Source organism: Carettochelys insculpta, chromosome 33 (genome assembly GCF_033958435.1).
Source record: "Carettochelys insculpta isolate YL-2023 chromosome 33, ASM3395843v1, whole genome shotgun sequence".
Classification (NCBI taxonomy): Eukaryota; Metazoa; Chordata; order Testudines; family Carettochelyidae; genus Carettochelys; species Carettochelys insculpta.
Window position 1 is genome coordinate 2,201,504 of NC_134169.1, and position 15,409 is coordinate 2,216,912.

General features: G+C 52.1%; 2 non-coding genes across 2 annotated transcripts; both read right to left on the bottom strand.

Moving 5' to 3' along the window:
* Positions 1-6,749: 6,749 nt before the first annotated feature.
* Positions 6,750-6,821, bottom strand: TRNAG-UCC (transfer RNA glycine (anticodon UCC)). The gene has a single exon. It is a non-coding gene; the product is annotated as a tRNA-Gly (tRNA).
* A 7,128-nt stretch (positions 6,822-13,949) lies between these two features.
* Positions 13,950-14,058, bottom strand: TRNAL-CAA (transfer RNA leucine (anticodon CAA)). The gene is made up of 2 exons: positions 14,021-14,058; positions 13,950-13,995 (listed from the first exon to the last, which is right to left on the bottom strand). It is a non-coding gene; the product is annotated as a tRNA-Leu (tRNA).
* Positions 14,059-15,409: the final 1,351 nt, after the last annotated feature.

Below are 15,409 nucleotides of genomic sequence, written 5' to 3' on the forward strand. Positions count from 1 at the left end.
TGAAGACTCCCTATTGTCCTCTGTTCTACCAGCTGAGCTATTGAAATGCAGCACTTAGCCCTCTGCCCACTCCTGTAGCTAGTTCAACCCACCCACGTGTTATGACAAGTGCCACCCAGGTGATGGCATTTCAGGAGAGAGGAAGAAGAATCCAGCTGAGATTCTGTGGGACACTGGATATCACACAAGTTCCCCCATTGAACTCAGCAACAAACACAGCAACTCATTTCTATCCTGGCAGGGATTTCTGCTTCTGTGGCTAGTCTGTGACTGAGCATTCCCTGCTCCTATGAGTTCCTGAAAGTGAGAACCTGCAATACCTTTTAGAAAGACAGGGAACAGTTTTGCAATTAATGAACCAAAAACATCAGCCAACAGCCTTGGCCAGGTTGACTGTGCTCTCTTCACTGGCTGCAACGGACAGAGAGGCTCAAAGAGAAACAGACCAAATGGCTTGCAGGGAGCAAACTAAAGCTCTGATAGAAGGTAACTCCAGCATGTGACAGGGAACACAGCCAGAGACACAGAATCCCACCCAGCCCAGACCTGCTTTGGGTCACCCCAGGGCACAAGGGCTCATTCCCTGGGATACACTGAGTGCGGGAGCCAACTGGTGGGAGGGACCTGATGACCTTACATCTGTAGGGCAGGTTAACCACATGTCCCTGAGCGCAGCCCATGCTGGAGGCAGCCAGGCAGCTTTAACAGAACACAGTGTCAAATGAGGAGCAGATACTTGTATTTGGGGAAGGGATCCTGAGTGCTGCATCCCAGTCATGTGGTTTGTCCATGGTCCTGACTTCCTCACAAATCCAGCCTCCAGGTCAGAGCTGTTCCCGTTCCTTCCCGGGGGAGGGGAGATGTTCAAGGTGCTCTCTTGTGCCATTGCACATGGCTGAGAACAGTATCCATGATAACAAAAGAGTAAAAGGCTCAGAGATGTGGTGACCAAGTGGTTAAGGTGTTGGACTTGAAAGCCTCTAGGGTTTCCGTGCACAGGTTGAAATCCTGCTCACAGCAAAGCCTGCCTTTTACCCCCACCCAGGGCAATTCAGCCCCACATACACTGGCACACCCTGTGTGCGTGGCAAATGTAAGAGGCTGGGTCCCTAATCCTGCTGCACAAAGGCTGGCTCTTTCGAGGGAGAAATGCCACGGTTGTGATGTGGTCAGTGCTCCAGACACAAGCTGGCTGCTGCCACCTGCTGTGAGCAAAGCTCCAGACAAGTAGGCGTCTCTCCCATGCCCAGCTCTGCTCTGCTTCTGCAATGCTGTCCTGCTCTGCTCTGTCTCTGCCTGCACCCATCTGCCTCATCCCCCAGTGTCTGCTGGTGTCTGCCTCCACCAGTCCCTGCCCCACCTTAACCCCCGGGGCCACCTCCTGCTCCGCTCACACAGGAAATAGTGGCAAGGGCCTGTCCCATGGCCCTCATTGCCCCACTGACAGTGTAGGACTGGGGGGAGCCTGAAGTGGGGCAGAGGAACCTCTCGGGGAGAGCCTGACAGCAGAGAGAGGCAGGTGCAAAGTGGACAGAGGGGGTTGTGGGGTGAAGAGGGTAAAAGCTGGGGTGTGGTTGGCTGACCCATCTAAGATGGTGTCTTCTGGTCACAGCCGTCTCTGGAGATGGGAGTTCAAGATGCTGGATGGGGAGGGATGTGGGCCAGGCCAGTGAGTGGCTGAGGCATGGGCAGGCCAGCCCAGTGGAAAATATTGGGGTAACAAGGAGGTTCATAGTTGACTAAAGTTTTCCATCCCACTTGGTGCAGTGCCAGGGTTGGGGGCTGCTGGTGGGGGAAGGTAGCACAGATTAGAAGGACCCCCCCCCCTTTATTAACACAGTCTGTCCACTCCGATACCAGGTCAGACTTACCTTTCAGGGTATGGCACAGTGGGGTGTGAGAGCAGGAAGGTTTCAGCCACAGCAGTGGCCTCCCTCAGGGCAGCTGAGGTGAACACAACAGCAAGGCCCCTTTGGGTTTGGTCCATGGGAGGGCTTTGTACCAGTGGGGGATACAGGCTCATTTCTGGGAGGTTCCTCTAACGCCGAGACTCTGTCCCCACCACTTACTGATGGGAGCCCAGAGAGTCTCTGCTCATTGCAAACCGGCATAAGAAGCAGAACATCTGCCTGCCAGAAGGGAGGGCTCAGGCGCCGCTTTTCTGTGTGGCCAGTTGGACACAGTGTTGGACTTCAGATGAGACCATTGGTGGTCTGAGTTCCTATGTGGTCATACTTGCTCTACACTCACTCTGTGCAGCCTTTGCCCACAGACTGCAACCTTCTCCTTGGCTGCTCTGAGCAATGGCTTGGCTCCAACTGGACTCTGGGAAGCAGTCGCTGGTCAGGCATGAGCCCTGGCTGCCCCCACTGAGCCATTACCTTTCTGGCCTTGCCAAAGAAGAGGTGGGGTAATCAGGCTTGTGTGTTGTGCAGTTTCCCTCTTCCAAATGGTGCCTGTCCTTGTGCTGCAGAGAGCTCATTTACTAGCCCCTTTGCAGTACTGGGGTTTCTTCACTTCTCATTCGAAGGTGAGGAAGCTCTTGAGGACACATCTCCTGCCCCACTGCCAAACTGAGACCCATAAGCAGGAGTGGTGACAAAGCTGCTGAGGAGCTGGCTCTGCTTTCTGTGCTCTCCTGACACTGGGAGCAGACTGTCAGCAGCTGGCCCCATTCTGGTTGAGGGGAGGCTTTCAGTCACTGTGTGGCCTGCCAGAGTCAGGGGAACAGCCTGGCTGGGGGTGTCTCTGCCGATCTGCCCTCAGGCTGATCTCTGAGAGGCCTTTGGTCAGTGTTGAGTCTTCCAGGGGGTGGGGAGCAGCCTGGCTGGGGGTGTCTGTGGCTCTCCACGGGCCAGGTATGATGGTGAATCCTTTAACAGTGTGTGACACACATGATTTTGGGAGAAAGATTGTGCACATGCTGGGGGAGGAGCAGAGCAGTCCCAAAAGCAGGCAGCTTGTAAACCACGACCTTTAGACAGGCTTTCAACTGGGTAGAGCAGGAAAGGGGTAACAAGCCTGCACTGTGGTGTGAAAGGGGAAACTGAGGCACTGCACCTCATGACATTTGTGGCTAAATGCCAAGCAACATATCCACTCCCAGACACTGCTCCCTGCATTCCGGGGGCTCTTGTTCCCACAGGGGAGTGCACCAGACAGAATGAATCAGTTTCCCAAATATGGCCAGAAAAATCAGATGAATAATCTGAGAGGTGTCAAGCAAAAGGAGTAGCATTGTCCCCTCAGTGGTGTAACATGGAACAGTCCGGACCTCCCTCAGCCCCAGTCAATTCCAAGGCAGGGAGGAAACATTTTCTGCAAAACTATCCAGAATTATAGCTTCTGCTCTGCATCCTTCCAGTGGTCTGGCCATTGGGGGTGGGCAGCAGCCCACGAGGTTCACCAGCTACAGCACTCACACCACCCTCTTTCAGCCACCAGAGGACAAAGGCCACATCCGTGTTCCCTCTGACATTGCCCATCTTCGGGCTGGTGGAATTTCCTTTAAGGTGGGATGAACTATTTAGGGGCAACACCAATGCTGGGGTCATGTGCAGATTTGCATCATGGGTACAGATTAACATCCTTACCTATAAATACATGTTTGGAACAGATCAAAGGTATGGAAGACAAACACATCTAACCGGGGGATAACTCACAAGGAGCAATGTTTCTAATAGTTATTTCATGTGACGTCATATTAAAAAGAATATTAATGCCCCATTTCAGTACCTCTATTTGATCACCCTTTCTTACAGCTCCAGCTGTTAAACACACCCAGATGAAGCACTCTGAAAATGGCCTTATAAATAAATCACAGACATGGCCATTCAGTGAAACATAAAAATCCACCCCAGAGCCCCAATGGAAACACCTCCTCCCACAGACCACTAACTCTCCACAATCTCCACTGCAGCTGCTCTCAGAAATGAAGTATCTGCCTAAGCACCGCATTGTACAGACCTCTGCAGTTCACAGAGCCACCCGTTACATGGATATCACCTGCCCACGGCGCTTAATGAAGCTGAGTCCAGGGAGTTGACGCAGCCAGTAGAACCTGTTCAGAGGACATCAGGCACTGCAAAGCCACAGGAACCTCCCTGTCCAGAGCAGCCAGGCCACTTAGTCAAGATGCCCCAAGGGCTCACCTTGAACTGGAAACTGTCATTTCGGCGTTATTAGCAGCACTGTCTGAACAGCTCAGCCAGCCAGCTGGTAGGAACGGGTCTTACAAGTGTCGTCTTAGGAAAGGAGCCGGGGAGCTGCAGGGACATATGGACTCAACAGTGAGGCGGCTGGGGCAGGGCTTTATCTCATACCCTGGGGAATTAGCTCAAAAGGTAGATCTAATTGCAGTGCTTTGCATGCAACAGGCAGTGGGATCGATGCCCACGTTCTCCAATAAGAATTGCATTCTCCAGCCTTTTCTTCCAACGCAAAGTGAGACCAGAGCCCCTTCCTCTTACAGCTGGGTTCCCCCCACCAAACCTCTCAATGTGGAGGCAGGATTTGGGGCCGTCTGTGCTTAGCTGTGTGCAAGGGTACAAGAGAGCTCTTTGAACATCTCCTCTCCCACCTGCTGGGAACTCACACACGTTTGCTCTGGAGGCAGTATTTGAAAGAGGAAGTCAGGACCATGGACTACCTCAGGTGAGAGAAAGTGGTGATGCACATGTGAGCCGTGTACCTAATATGGTAATACACTTGGAGCGGGTAGGAGTGAGTTGCATGTGGGTCATTTTGGTGGGCAGGTTTAGTGCTGCATTCGCAGAAGGTTCTGGAGTTGGGGTGACAGCTGTGGGGTCTGCTCCTGCGGGCTCTGTGTCCGTGGGTAGGAGAGCAGGCAGGAGAGCAGCTGCTCCAAGGCCATGTGCTGTGGGTGAGCTGGGAGCAGCTGAGCTCAAGAGCAGGCAGCAGACTGGGCTCCCTCCGCTGGAAGCACGTTGCAGCAGGTCGTGATGGTGTTACCCTCTGTCAGGGAACATGGGCCATGTTAATGTTGTGCTCAGGGCAGCAGAGAGAGGGGACAGGCAGGGTTTGAGGGGACACCCGGCAGGGGCCTAGCGCAACGGGTGAGGGGCAGCAGGGTCTGAAGTAATTCCTAGCCAGGGCTCAGGGCTGTGGGGAATGGGAGACAGAGCCTGAGGGTGGGTGGATGCCAGGTCATGCATTCATCAGCTAAGCCACAGAGCCCATCGCCATTGCTAAAACCCAGGCACTACTGGGAATGGGACCCAGGCTCCTCTGCTTCTAAGACACGCGCTTCAACCAGCTAATCCACAGACCCTCAAGGACCAGTGGCTCAGTGCTCACTGGTGGCCAATGACTCCCAGACAATTTCCTTCATTCTTTCCCTGTTCAGTGTGGAACAGCTTAGTTTCTGTAGACAAACTCCACACCCATCTAGTGCACCATCTCCCCATTCTCTGTGGGCTCTGCCTCTCCTGTTTGAACCATTCATAATGTTAAATACCAGGGTCTTGATTTTTTTTTCCTCCTGCATTCTGCAGATAGACTCAAATTCCTGTAACTTCCATTGCATAACCTGCTGCAGTAGGTTTTCTTTCAGTTGCTTCTTTATGTAGAATTCCTCATAGGTGAGCTTCAGCATCTATCCCATTATCCAAATCTTTTTATAACAGCTCCTCTCAAATGCCAATATCCTTCTCTTTGAATCTTTCCTGATCACCCATGTCTCACAAACGCACATCATGCTGCTGAATACACACGTGTTCGAGACACTCAGCTTTGCTCCTAACATAATTGCTTTGTTTCTTCAGTTCTCATCCATTGCCTTCAGACACGCACTTGCTTTCACAATTCAAGTTGCTATTTCCTTCTCACAGCCCAGAGCATATATGATGTTGCTTCCCACATATGTGATCTTCTCTACTTCGATCCCATCTGCACTGATCTCCCTTCTAATTTTCTAATCTACATATATCGTTGTTTTTGTATTACAATATTCATAATCCATCTTTACCACTTCCCTTCCTCATTTAGCACCTGCACCATTCTTGTTTCCTTCTTTTCATCATCTTCAATGAGAACTATATTATCCACAAACCTCAGCTTGTAGATTATCATCCCGAGCAGCTACTCCGTCTACTTTTTCCTCCATCTTGTCAAGATGCATGATGAAGATACTACTTATAACCAAATGCCCATCCCTCCACACATTCTTACCACTGCCTGAGCATTGTTGTTGATACCTGTCAACAACCGATCAGTCTGCTATCCCCTCCCTGTGACTCCAACAGCGCCCAAGTCACTTTCTGATCTATCCTGTCAAATGCCTTTTGAAAATCAACAAAGCTACTGCAGATGCTGGAGTACCTCTCCAGGCACGAGCCTGGGCAATTTTGTGGGACCCTGGGCTGCCCAGACTTCAGTGTCCCCCTCTCGACTTTACTGATATCATCCAAAGGAGAGGATAACCTCTACGTCTGGTACCAGCTCAGCTGCAGAGACTGCCAGGTCAATGCCAGAAGTTGGCACAGAACTGCCTAAGGACTCCCCTCCGGACTTTCTGTCTGGGTTTACTCCCTCAGCCTTGCACCTTACCAGGATAACCCACAAGGCAGTGGGGCGGGTTGCACAGAAGCTATCCACAACCTTTAGCTGACAGAACTTGGCTCACACCAAGCATGATAGCTTAAAAAGCCAAGACACTTCCCATTTCACCAAGGAGCAGGACATCTCCTCTCTCTGCTTCCAACAGAGAAATTAAAAGCAAGAAGTTAACCTGTGTTGACTGGGAATTGAACCCAGACTGACTGCTTGGAAGGCAGCCATGCTCACCACTACACCACCAACACCTCCTTGAAGGGCCTGTGCTAAAATCAGGAATATAAAGGACAAAGCATGTGTCTTCAACCACAGGTTTTGCTTTGATATATTGATATTGTAGAAGATCTATTCTCTATCACTCACAGGGCACCCCGGGGGCTAGATAATCAAATGTGCCAGATAAAAGACTTACCTACCCTGAATGCAAACCCAGACACACCTGACAGATCGGCTCATGTCCTTCAGTGCATTTTCTCTGATTTCTACTAAACAGTCTCCAAGCAGATAGAAGAACACTGTCCCACACACAAAGGAAATCTGCCTCCCTGAGTGATGGTAGCTCTGTGAGTGGGAGAACCTAGGTCAGTGGGGAAGCTGTGGTGTGCGCGTGAGGAGAGAAAGTTTAATCAACACCCATTTGAAAAACTACTCTGGGCTGGGACAGAAAAAGGAGCCTGGGGAAGAAGAGTTTGTCTTACAGGGATCTGAAGATTAGCGATTCAAGCAAGAGTGAAATATGGATGTCAGCCAGTGATAGAGTATTTGATTCCAGGTAAAGTGATCTTCTTTCTAATCCATGCTCCCCTTTTCAAAGGCAGCCACTTGTATGACAATAGTTGTATCACCTTTCCCAACATGCTCTGGATTTCTATCGTATGGGGATCCTGAAAATGGAAATGAACCCTTAACATTTGTCAGTGCCAATGCAGATAAACCTAGCAAACCCCTCCCTTTGTTGAAATCTGGCTACACAGCGAAACTGAAAGTTGAGACTGACATGAAGAATTTTGGGTCTTATTTCCATAAAGAGGTGCTCATTCAGAGTCTATCAAATACATCACTTCCAGCAGGAAAGGTCTCTGCACACTTTGTAAATGTGTGTGTCGAGAGGATGTCAATTATTCTGGGAATTCACATCCAAGGCCTTTATGTCCTCCCTCAGCTAGATATTCATACACACGCACCAGCAAGCTCCCCAGTCTCTTCATTTCTGTTAATTCCCTGCAGGCTGGTAATTGTAAAAGAAATATTAACCCTTTTCACCTTTTGGGGGCTTCTAAAAAATGTTGCTTTACAACCAGGTGGAGCTGGCAGCAAGACGGGTTGGGCTCAATGTCTAGGGGAGAAGAGTGGTAGAAATGGGGCAGGAAGGAGTGTCCTGAGAGGTGAAACAGCTGGAGGGTGGCATGGAGTGCAGGGTGCCAGCCTGTCAAGAGTCACAGGTGCTCCAAGGAGTTACATTTGGTTGGTCCTGAGGTGTAAAAAGCACTACTCAGGAGTCTGATCTCTGCAATCTGAGTTCAAATCTCAGTGGACGGCTGGTTGGTTGTGTTGTTGCTGTAAATCTTTGTCTCTCCAAAGCTTGGGCTTCTTTATTCACTGGTGCACCTGACAAAGTGTTTTTTTCCTCCTGCTGGATGAGTGAGGCCCACTGGAGTTAGATAGGACTCAGGCTGGGCTGAGTCACCAACATGGCTGCAATAGGTCGAGGCCCTGCAACTTACCAGTCTGTGAAGAGATACCTGAGGCGTGAGGTTGTGTTTTTCACAGCTTCTCCTGATTGCCACCCAATTGTTGCCAGCACCTGGAGCTGCCAGGCAATTCCTATTGCACACTTGGCATTTAAAGGAAGGACCATCCAGAGCAGGCTAAGAAAGTCAGGGGACAGCAGGTGAGAGGAAGAGTTCCAGGCTAGAGCCCAACTCATCTGTCCCCCTCTGGGCCCTTGGAGCAGGGGCTGCTAGTTCTGACACCTCCATGGGATGCTCTAATGCTCCAGAGCACCCAAGGCCAGCACAAGAGGAGGGGAGGGCCATGACTGCAGTGGCCAGAGGACTTCTCTAAAGATCACAGAACCTGGCTGTTCCCACCTGCAAAGCAGCATGTGCTCTGCAGCCAGCATCAAAATGGGATAGAAAATCAGCTCTCCCCAAAAGGGGCCTCTTAACTGTGGGGCTCCTTTCAGCTGTGGGGCAGGAGATAAGTCCCAAAGAGGCTTCTCCCCAGCTGCTGAGAAGCACAGAAGAACTCAGGGCCTGCACAGGGTGGCACAGTTGAATGGAGACCTGCCTCATGCCCTGTGACTTGGGCTGTAGATGGAGCTATTACTGTCCATGGCAGAGCACCATTCATTCCCCCTGCTCAAGTATCTGCTCCTTTCCCACATGTGCACTGCCCAGCCCAGGAGCTAGGAGAGACCAGAGCACCATATGAAGCCTTGGGGAGGTGCCCTTCCCCTGTCATTGGCTGCACCTGAGCAGGGCTCCCCTCTTTACCAGAGCACTGCACCACTGGTTGTGTTTGGGGCCCTGCTGAGGCCCTGGCAGCAGCACTGCAGGGGACTGAGATGAGCACAGCACTGTTGGGCTGACATTGGAGACAAGCTGGGCCCTGTCAGGCAAATGAAATCATCCCACCCCCACCTCTGGCAGCCGGAGCTCAGCTCAGCCTCCCAGAGTTGGTCTGTGCTTTTCCTGTGGCCGGCAGAGAAGCTGGGAGGCAGCAGGCAGAGGGAGGGGGTGTGTAGGAAGCAACATCACACACACAGGCTGGAACTCAACAAACCTCAGCAGGCTGGTGACTATAAAGATTCAATGATAATGGGATTTGAACCTCTGTGTAGGGAATGTGGCAGCAGGAACACAAGGTTACTGAGGCTGGGAGGAATGTGTCCCCCAGAGGCCATTTGCATGAGAGTGCAAAGGTGTGCGTGTGTGATACCTTTCAGGCAAAGCCTAATGGGTCGCAAGTCAGCCATGAGATTCGGTCTATTGTAAACACGTTGTTGTAAAATCACAATTTAAGCTGACACTCAGTGTGGGAGTTGTGAGATCTCACCAATGCTCTGGGTTGTTGTAGTGGACAGAGCAGTTGCCACAGCTGCAAAAGACATTGATAATGAAGGGCTCCCTGATTTAAAGCATTGTAAACATCTGAGGAGCAGGACTAATTAGGTTAGTTGGCTTGTTTGCTTGCTGATTTGGTCTTGTCTGTTGGTTGGTTGTAAAGCTGTAGGTCTGGTTTGGTCTGGCTGTTACTACCTGTGGCAACAAAGAGTTGGGTGCTAGGGTGTTCATGAAGCCCTTCTGGAGGTATTAAGAGCTGAAGTTGCAAAGTAGCAGCTAAGATCACATAGAGCTGAAATCACAGGTTTCTACTTCAGGGCAATCCCCAGCAGTGTGATTGGTGAGGGAGGGACAATGCTGACTGGCAGGTGGCTGGCTGGTAGGCGTAGCGGTGGATGATGGTGGATGGCATGTAGGAAGAGTGCGGATGACCGCAACGGGTGGGTGGGTGGCTGGCTGGCCTGTAGGAGGGGCAGCCAGTGGGATGCTGCAGACAAGTGGGCAGCTCGTACTGCCCCTGTGACGTATCTATGGGCTCTGGGTTCGGGATGCACCGCAGGAGGTACACCCTGAAACTGTGTGTGGGGTAAAGGGCCAAGAGCCCCAGCAAGAGACTTGGTTCTATAGCGTATGGGGATGGGATCTGGGTAAAGGGGTTTGTCTCTTCTTTGCTTAGACACACGGCATCTGTCACTGTCACCTTGGGGTACATTATGGTCATTGCTATTAAATAAGCTGTTTCTATCTCAGACTATGTGCTGGTGCGGGGGCGGGGGGGGAGAACCGCCTTACAGGCACCCAGCAAGTGGGCTGAAATTGTCCCAGGCCACTGGGTGGGGGCTTGAGCTGATTGGCTGTGTCCTTGACAAGAAACCCCCCAGGAGTTGAACCCGGCTGTTCTGGCAAGCACCTGCCATTGATAGAAGGGTTGCATAATATGCAGGGCACAATGGATTTGTAGTCTCTCACCTTCACCACTCAGCCACCTCACCTGATACCTCTATGAGCCTTTTATATTCACCAAAGTGAATGCTGCCAGGAACCTTTCTGCCACTGGCTGGTCAGCCGGGGACACAGGACATCAGGTTTGGCCCTGCAGGGCTACACTCACTCCTGTCCCCTGCAGTGCGGCTTCCTGGGGTGAGCACGGCCCCAAACACAGGTGGGGTGCAGTGCCCCAGCCACACATGGGGGTAAGGTGGGGGCAACCCTGGCTCAGTTGCAGCCACTCACATGGGCAGCTGCCTCAAAGAGAAGGGCCTGTCCCCAGTGCTGGCTCGGGGGCTCTGGTCTCTCCCAGGTGCTGGGCTGGGCTGGGAAAGGGGCAGACACTTGCCTGTAGAGATGAATGTCACACTCCCCTCTGTCTGACGCTGAGAGCAATAGATCAGTCTGCAGCACCAGCCACAGGGCCTGAGGCAGGTGTCCATGTGGCTGTCCCACCCTGGAGCCCCTGGGGTCCCTGCTCATCAGTGCCCAGAGAAAGGCTGTTGAAAGTGCCGTTTGCTCCTGCTGCCCTGGGAGCTGGGCACTTCCCCACCGGCACAACAGCCCAGGCAGAATATGGCCCCTGGCTGCACTAAATGCAGTGTGGGGAGCTCCTGAGAAAGTGCCAGTGGGGAGCACATGGGGCTGTGCACAGGGAGTGAGGGGACAAACCCCAAGGGTGGGAGAAAGTCCTGAGGGCGCAGAGACACACACAGGGCCTGGAGCCCAAACCTTGTTCCCACTGGCACGTGGGGCAGGTGCAGGAAAGGGGTAAAGCCAGAGGCGAGGGCAGGGCTTGGGGCGGAGGGGAGCTGTTTCAACCCTTCCCAAGTTGCCACCGACCCCACTGCACCCAGAGCCTCTGTGCAGTGGAAAGGAAAACCCTGATGGAAGGACCTTGGGCGAGGCCCAGACCAAAGCTCCCTCTTCCCCTGCTTCCACTGAGAACAAAACCCCAGCTGCAGTGCCCTGCCCTGGGAGCAGCACAGTCCGGACCTGGGCAGGCTCCGCTCTGGGGCTGGGTCCTGCACCAGCTCTGTCCATGTGTCCCTGCTGGACGGGTACAGACGGGGGCTATGGGCGGCCCTGGGCAGGGTTTGCAGCTCTTGTGTCTCCCCGGACACTCTCTGCTCCTTTGCAGCTGCTCCGTTAGCACAGCATTTGCAAAATGGGCCTTCTCCTGGCCTGCTGCTCACACAGCTCCCCTGTCCTTGCAGCCTCCGCTGACTCCCACTTCTCACCTCCTCAAACACAGGCTGCAGCTCTGCACTCACCTGGCCCTTCGTGAGCGACCGCCCCACACAACTGCTACCCCCATTCAGGTCCCACCTCCTGTCAGCCTCACCCCAGCCTCCATCGCCTCTTGGATCAGCCACACACACGTTTCCTGCTCTCTCCGTCGCAGGCCCTCCCACCTGGGACCAGCTTTCCACAGAGATACTCAAAGCTCCCAGCCGCCTCCTTCAAACCTGTCTGCACCTCGGTCCTCCAGCAAGCTGTACGGCGGAGAGGCTCCCCCAAACAGCAGCAGCCAGTGTGTGTCTGGAGCAGCAACTGCATCACAGCCTCAGCATTTGCCCCAGGCACAGACACCTTTGTGTGGCAAGCTCAGGCTGTGCTCAGAGTGCCTGTCTGCATTGCCAGGGTAGGAGTGTGGCTAACACAGGCCTCGCTGTGAGCAGGATTGGAACCTGCCCAGGGAAAACCCTATTGGAGGTCTAGTCCAACACCTTAACCACTCAACCATAACAGCTGAACAGCCCTGCCAGCTGTTAAGCCAGAGACATGTAAATAATCAGAGGGCCCAGGCCTGACGTCTTCAGCAACACAGAATTCAAACAACCTCCTGGCTCCCAGCGCACGGGACTGGTGGGGGTCTGGGGCTCTCTGTGCTCAGCCATATGCAATGGCACAGGAGAGCACCTTGACCATCTCCCCTCCCCGTGGAGGGAACGGGAACAGCTCTGACCGGGAGGCTGGATTATAAGAGGAAGTCAGGGCCATGGCTGACGCACGCGGCTGGGAAGCAGCACTCAGGAGCCCCCCCCCATCTGACACTGTGTTCTGCTTAAGCTGTCCGGCTGCCTCCCGCACGGGCTGAGCTCAGGGGCAGGTGGGTGACCTGCCCTGCAGCTGTGAGGGCATCGGACCCCTCCCGCCAGTCGGCTGCCTCACTCAGTGCATCCCAGGGAGCTGAGCCCTTGTGCCCAGCAGTGAGGCAAATCAGGGCAGGGCTGGGTGCGGTGCTCTGGCTGTGGCTGGGTTCCCTGTCAGCTGTGCCCTTGTGTGACTGCTCGGAGAGACTCGAGTGTTGCCCAGCTGATTAGCAGAGCGCTCACCACTGGGGCTTTTGTTTCTGTTGGTGCTGCACATTGGTGCGTAGTTCAGAGCATCTAAAATTTATTGCACACATGGGTGGAAAAGGCTGGAGGGAACAATGTCTGTGGGTGTCCAGCCAGGCCAAGGCAGGGCTGTTCATTGTGTGCTGGGCCTCGCTGGGAGTTTGGGGGCGGCCAGCTGGGGATGCTGAGCTAGGTGTGCGGCCGGGTTGGTTGGGTCACGTCACAGCCGTTTTCTTTTCTGAGGTGCTGTGGAAGCCATCTTAGATCGACGCCGTTTCTTGTTTCTTATTTCTGCATGTGCACAAGAGCTTGAACTTTCCCTCACCTGTTTGGGCCTGGCAGGGAGGGTGAGCTCAGTGGAATGCCTCACTGAACTCCTTGCATTTGGGGCTCTTGCTCGCCAGTGCCTCTTCCTCCTTGCTGAGAACAGTTTTCTCTCTGAAAATAACTGATGTTTCTCGAACTAATTGCTTCTGGCTCTGGACTTGTTTGTGGGAGGGTATAAAATACTCGAGTTAGCTGCATCAAGCAGCCTTGCTGGACCTGGCTTTACTGGTGTCCAGTTCGGCTCATCTGTTGCCTTATTGAATTCAATAAAGCTGAATGTCAGCTGCCTAAACACAGAGAAGTCTTTTCCTTCACCAGTGTGGTGCTTTTGGTGGGGGTAACTCTTATCCCTATGACACACCTCATGCAGGGGCCATTGCTGTTTGTGCCCAGGCACATGGCTGGGATAAGGACTCAGGATCCTTTCCCAAAGAGACATATTCCTCCCACAGCAACTTCCAAGTGTCAAACTGACACTGCAGGTTCACCATCACTTGCCCACCAAGTTCATGTCAGAGTTATGCCTGTCTTGGTACTGCTCTAACAGAAATCCAAAGCAAGGCTTGGTAGACTCCAGCCAGTGGAAGTATGCTGACAGGTCAGTTCTTTCCAGGAGCCTCTGGAGGCCAGTTTGGCATGTAGAAAATGAAAGTGATGTCAGGAATGGGATTTGAACCCATGCCTCCTTTAGGAGACCAGAACCCCCAGGTGAAGGAAAGACAGTACCTTGAGTCTGGCGCCTTAGACCACTCGGCCATCCTGACACAGCTGAAGGAGGTACTCTCTTTATGCTAGTTTTGCTTAATATTTGATGAGCCAGGCAGGCTCAATTCATTCTGTACTCATCTGTAGCACAAATCTTTCAACAGCAAAGAGCCATTCTCCAGCTCAGCTGGCTTTCATACGCAATCACCCCGATATGATCTAATGCTGGGAGATACTTTGCCATTAGCTGAAAAGAAATGGATGAAGGAGGAACTGCCAGTTTGCCACGCTGAGGCTATGGGTACTCCACAGAGATCCCTTGAAAGAAGCCCTCCAGAAGATCTCATCCAAAAGAACTTCTTTCAAAGAGTGCGTCCACACACAAAGAAGACTATCAAAAGAGTGATCTGCTCTTTCAAAAGCGAGCATCCACACAGCCCCCGCTCTTTCAAAAGAATGGACCAGGGATCCTAAATGAAGACGGTTCTTTCAAAAGACAGGCCCTGCAAAGCATTTATGCACATGTTGTTTCAAAAGAAGCTTTGGAAAGGAGGTGCTGTTCCTGAAACAGGAAAGGACGACTGATTGCAGAAGGAGCAACGCATTCTTTCAATTTCCTTTCAAAAGAATGGTTTTTGAGTGAAGACAATCCATGGGCTCTTTCGAAAGAGCCCCCTTCATTCAAAAAATCTTTCAGAAGAACTCACTTATGTTGACACAGTCTGAGGGTTGGAATTCTTCTATGCTCATATTTCTTAAATACGTGGCAATCAAGTGCTCAAGTGATGGGACTTCTTCTTGGCTGTTATTCCCCACTATCCCTCAAGTGTTAAAGTTTCATGAAAGAAAAAAGAGCAATGAGGAAGAAAGCAGAGCTGTTCAGGATTCTTTCAGAAATTAGCTGATCCCACAGAAGAAACAACAAGAGAAAGGAGGAAGGTTTCTGTCTGGTTTTGAACAAGTGACTACTTATTTGTTAAGCAAAGGTGATAAGTGTCAAGCTGCAGAAAATACCTCCTGAGACATTTTGGACACTTTTCTAAAGTTTTCTCAGAAGCCAGTGCATCAGCCACTTTCCCTTTGAAGAACGGGAAAGCAAAGGGCACCAGGAACTTTTAAAAACTTCATCAATAGCAATGGTGCAATAGCTTCCCCAGTTTGCACTTCTCCTGAGGAGACAAAACACAACCAAACCTTCCAACCAACAATGTTCACATCCACTCAACATTTCCTTCTTACCAACTGGGACCCCTTCAACAAAACAGGAAACCATTCTGCAAGACCAGGAATGGATTCTCTGCGTGCCAGAGGTTGTTCCCACAGCACTTAGGAGAGGCACAAACAGTGCCTGTCTCCACTGCCCCCTCCTTTCAAAAGGGGAAAGGTAATGAGGGATTTTTTCAGAGGCGA